This window comes from Salvelinus sp. IW2-2015, linkage group LG15, assembly GCF_002910315.2.
Source record: "Salvelinus sp. IW2-2015 linkage group LG15, ASM291031v2, whole genome shotgun sequence".
Lineage (NCBI taxonomy): Eukaryota > Metazoa > Chordata > Actinopteri > Salmoniformes > Salmonidae > Salvelinus > Salvelinus sp. IW2-2015.
The window spans coordinates 27,523,255-27,528,885 of NC_036855.1; the positions used below are offsets into that span (position 1 = coordinate 27,523,255).

A 5,631-nucleotide genomic window follows, 5' to 3' on the forward strand; every position below is an offset into this window, starting at 1 on the left:
AGTGATTGTACTGGGCCGGTACGCACACCCTCTGTAGCGCCTTACGGTCAGATGCCGAGCAGTTACCATACCAGCGCGTGATGCAACCGGTCAGGATGCTCTCGATGGTGCAGCTGTAGAACTATTTGAAGATCTGGGACCCATGCCAAATCTTTTCAGTCTCCGAGGAGGAAAAGGTTTTGTCATGCCCTCTTCACGACTGTCTTGTGTGTTTTGGACCATTATAGATCGTTGGTGATGTGGACACCAAGGAACTTGAAACTCTCGACCCGCTCCACTACAGCCCCGTTGATGTTAATGGGAGCCAGTTTGGCCTGCCTTTTCCTGTAGTCCATGATCAGCTCCTTTGTCTGCTGACATTGAGGAGAGGTTGTTGCCCTTCACCACACTGACGGTTCTCTGACCTCCTCCCCATAGGCTTTCTCATCATTGTCGGTGATCAGGCCTATCATGTTGTGTCGTCAGCAACTTAATGATAGTGTTGGAGTCGTGTTTGGCCACGCAGTCGTGGTGAACAGGGAGTACAGGAGGGGACTAAGTACACACCCCTGAGGGCCCCAGTGTTAAGAATCGTGTTGTTGCCTACCCTTACCACCTGGGGGTGGCCCGTCAGGAAGTCCAGGATCCAGTTGCAGGGGGAGGTGTTAGTCCCAGGGTCCTTAGCTTAGTGATGAGCTTCGTGGGCACTATGGTGTTGAATGCTGAGCTGTAGTCAATGAACAGTGATGTAGCTGTAGTCAATGAACAGGTGTTCCTTTTGTCCAGGTGAGAAAGGGCAGTGTGGCGTGCAATTGAGATTGCGTCATCTGTGGATCTGTTTGGGGCGGTATGCGAATTGGTGTGGGTCTAGGGTATCCGGAGGATGCTGTTGATGTGAGCCATGACCAGCCTTTCAAAGCACTTCATGGCTACAGATGTGAGTGCTACAGGGCGGTAATCATTAGCAGGTTACCTTGACTATGGTGGTCTGCTTGAAACATGTAGGTATTACAGACTCAGTCAGGGAGAGGTTGAAAATGTCAGTGAAAACACTGCCAGTTGGTCCGCGCATGCTTTGAGTACAAGTCCTGGTAATCCATCAGGCCCGCGGCTTTGTGAATGTTGACCTGTTTAAAGGTCTTGCTCACATTGGCTACCGAGAGCGTTATCACACAGTCATCCAGAACAGCTCGTGCTCTCGTTCAGTAATACCCTTGGGTACAGGGATACCTAAATAACTACCTACTATGCTAAATTCAAGTATCAAAAAAGGCAAACAAATTGCATGGAAAACTTTCTTTCTCATTCCTGCGATGACGTTTTTGACCTACAACACTTTCTCAGCAATCGTGTCTGGATTTTGCAAACTGACCTCCGCCCGTTCTTTGCTCACTGTTACCTGATGTCAGCGTCAACTCCTGAGGGGAGGTTCGAGAACTTCTTTATTTCGTCTAAGTTGAGCAGAAGGGCAGATCTTGACATGACACCTTCATTCTTGGATAATAAATAATTGCACCACGCATTCCATCCAAAAGTGAGAATGTTCCTCAACAGTGAAACATTATGGTCTTATGACCATTTTAAGTGCATTTTAAGTTTATAAACCATTCAGTGGCGACGCAGTGGGGCTCTGCCCCAAATGTTTTGGGAAGAAAATGGGCTTGCCTGTTTTGCATGTTATTTTGCCATTAATATGGTGTCACATATCAGTTTGCAAACAATGAACAAATATATATATCATTGAGTTAATAAATTCGCTTGCAAACATGGTCTCTTTTTGTTTCCTTGAGTAAAGCAGCTCCAAAATGCAAGTGTTTCAGCCTAGCTCAGTGCTTCTGTGGTGGTGGGGCAAGCCAGCAGAAAATATGTAGTGTTGCGCCGTGATTGGCTCAGTGTTCTGGGGATACTACGTCACCGCCAAGTCTAATGGTAGATTTAGAAAATGCAATCCCCTTGGGTGCTGCCATAGAGTTACGTTAGAAGTGCCCATCCAAGAAGGCTCAAGGGCACTGGCCACAGATAAAATAACGTCAAATCATGTTATATGTACAGTAGCTTTGATTGGACTGATCATGTCAAACATTACTTTCAAAATCTTAGCTAGCAGTCATCATCAGAATGAAGTCGACAATCTACTGGCAAATCCTTTTTAATCCTTGTCATATGAAGATAAATAATTAGGAGAAATTATAGATAAAATTGTATGTGCTCATCTGCCATTGGTCATAAACATGAGACAACAAGTTGGAAATCGCAAATTCAAAAATGAGTGGTGAGTCCAAAAATGTATTGTATGCTGCTGCATAAATGATGTAATATGCCAGGGAGATATGTATACTGTAGCTAATAAAGTAATACAAATGTATGTGTGTAGTAAGCTGTTGGTAGCCCATGTGCCTCACCCTAATAATTTGGTCTATTTTCACCTCTTAATTTTGCCTACTGTTCTGACTTGGTGGTGCACATGTAGCCTGTAACCTGTTTTTGAGAATAGTAATCATAGAATATTGTAAAAGCTTTCATTCTCTGCTTATATGCCCCCTTTATTTATCCCACAGTTCTGACTTTATACAGGGAGAACAATGTAAAAACAGCCCATGTTCTGAATTCTATCGCTGTACATGTCAAAAGTGCTAACAAATAGTCTGACTACGTCTGTCCTAGCTCGCTCATTGATGTCTTAATCAAAATTACGGATAGCCTTTTATTCGCTTGTCGTCCCCTTATGCATAGTTTGTACATCTCAATTGTCAGTAGAAACCACATGTGTTTAAGCAAGTCAGCCATATCAGCTATGTTTTTTTAAAGGGCAGAAAATGAGGCTGAATTAACTGTTTCGCTGCCAGACAAGGTTCAGCTGTCGCAGTGTATAGTGCAATTAATGTATTGTTTAGTGTTGTGTTGTGGCTTTGCTGGCATGCATCCCACAATTATTTTTGTTGCCCCACCAACATTTACATGCTAAAATCGCCACTGAAACCATTATTCAAACAAGCTTATTAGACCTACAACGTAACGTGTCTAAAAATAAATAATTGGTGCTTAAAGGTATTGACCCATTATTTAACAATTTAAAGTATTTTTGACGTGAACCGTTTGTAAACCCGTTTTTGCCATGGGCCTGGGACTCAGACTCCAGATCTTTATAGCAGAGTTGTGTCAATGAGGTGGTCGGTTTTCAATTGGCTAACACTTATGTGGTTTGTGCAGGGTGAATCGGAAACTTTAACATTGGTAACAAGCACGTAAGAAGCATTCATTGTTACAACCCTGTAATTACAGACTGCAATTACCACCAGTTTACATGTTATTAAAGTGTAACTATGAATTATTACAATTACAATACTTGTTAGTGAATTACATGTAATATGTAATTACACTGTAAAAAGGACCCCTTAAAATGAAGTGTTACCCAGTTCAATATACACCACAGTAGTTCTCTACAACTACTGCTGGAAGAAAAAACTTCTCTTTGACAGGTTATTCAGACATCTGAGACCATTCTCCAATCATACACTGAGACAGCCTAATAAAACAGTAAAGTTATGGTCATACTGAAAGGTGTAATGGTCTTGTTATGGTTAGAGATGGTGACTTACCTTTGCGTGTGTTCGTGGCAGGAGTGGTGGTGAGACTGTGCTACTAGTCACTCAGAGGCATGAGAGTGTATGAAGTCACAGCTGGCTTGCACTGATAAAGCACCCTGACACTCACATGTACGCACACACGCTCTTCTGATGGGACACAGGAAGGACATATCTATTTCATGCCAGCAGCATTTTATTCCTTATTACTGCCCACAGAGGCTCCTGTCTGGGAGGCCAGATGTAAGTTTCAGGGAGATTATGTATACAGTTAATACTTCCTTTTCTCTGGTACAACCCAGGGTAAACTGTCCCTACAACGGCTCGTAGGTTCACCACTCCCAAGTAACTATACTATAGCTGCAGCAAGCCCTTCCCATCATTCAGCTCCATACAGTCAGTTGAGTAGTGTAGATTGATGTGGCAGAGGTAGTGAGTCAGAGATAAATTGTGACCAGTACTTTATTCAGCTACGGTAGTTTCGTGTCTTTGGCATCATTAAATGAAGACTTTTTATCAAATCAATTCTTGTAATTATTATTACGCGATTAAACTAATCATGTAATTGTAATTAACTAGGAAGTCGGGGCACCAAGGAACATCTTCAGATTACAAAGTTATAATTTTCCTAAAATAACTCTTCAGATATTTTTATATCTGATCAATTAGTCTTTTAATTAATTATTCTTTACCTCACGCTAGTCTCATTCCAAACGTCGCAAATTGTTGGTTTCTGCACGAACCCAGTCTTTGCTAATAATCATCCATACATCAATTGTCTTAATCATTTATTTACTAACTAACTAAATAATCACAGAAATGAATAACAAACAAACAGTAGGTATGGTTACAAGGAAATGATAGGGGAGGTTCCCTAGTGGACTAAACCGGTATGACGCTTGGTAGACAAAGGGACTGAGAGGGCGCGAAAGACAAAAGACACTACACAGTTGATAATTATAATAATTTAAATGCTAATCCTTTGCACATGAACGTTCACTCATTCGGGAATAATTGCAATCAATATATATATTTACGCTGTGTGTCGTCATGATCTCTGTTGGAATCGTCCGTCTTTCTACTGGAAATTAATCAGAACTTCTCTCTCCCATGAAGTCTTTCATTGTTAGAATGGATACTTCAGAGTCCCATTCAGAAATGTTCTTATAGAATAGTTGTTTCGGCGGTTGTCGGTCTTTGCATTCAGTCGACATAAATTCTAGCTGCAAACTAGAAATTAGTATGAAGATTTGCTCTTATTCTGTCGGTATCGATAGTCTCAGAGATTAACAACCATTACAACCTTAGTTATACTGAAGGTAGCATGGTCTCTACTCAAACCTTAGCCCTCTCGGTAATCGAGGTACGCATGGTCTAAAGTGGCTTCTCCAGGTGGGTTTTTATTCAGCAAAAGGCTGTCCCATGACACCAGATCGATGTCTGTGCTCATGGTGCGGGCCAATGACTTAGTGAAACTTTAAACAGAAATACAATTCTCTCACATTACACAAATAGTTATCTTTACTCATTCATTTTATACATAATAGATAGAGCAAGCCTCAGAACGGAGGCTCCTGTATAAACAGAGTTATGGTAATGTGGCTGGTCTGAGGTCACAATCATAGAACAAAATGGACCGGTCGTAGCTGAATTCCCACCAAACATTTCCACATTCTCCAAAACATGGATATTGTTCAGTTCTCAAGTTCTGGATGTAGAAGAAGTTCCTTTGTTCTACTGTGAAAGTCTCTCCGACTATAATGCCTGGCCATGAGGAGTCTCCAATAGAAATGTACGACCTAGAGATAACAGAACCTGGGTGTAAGAGGAGAAGTGTAACGGATGTGAAATGGCTAGCTAGTTAGCGGGTACGCACTAGTAGTGTTTCAGTCAGTTACGTCACTTGCTCTGAAACCTAGAAGTAGTGTTGCACCTTGCTCTGCAAGGGCCGCGGCTTTTGTGGGGCGATGGTAACGATGCTTCGTGGGTGACTGTTGTTGATGTGTGCAGAGGGTCCCTGGTTCGAGCCCGGGTCGGGGCGAAGGGACGTACTAAAGTTATACTGTTA

The 5,631-nt window shown here is 42.1% G+C and overlaps 1 protein-coding gene across 1 annotated transcript in view; it reads right to left on the reverse strand.

Moving 5' to 3' along the window:
• Positions 1-3,601, reverse strand: part of LOC111973716 (platelet glycoprotein Ib beta chain-like) — a 14,439-nt gene extending 10,838 nt beyond the window's left edge. The window contains 1 exon segment of the mRNA XM_024001103.2: positions 3,579-3,601. The gene's annotated coding sequence lies outside the window, so the exon portion shown is untranslated.
• Between the last annotated feature and the right edge of the window lie 2,030 nt (positions 3,602-5,631).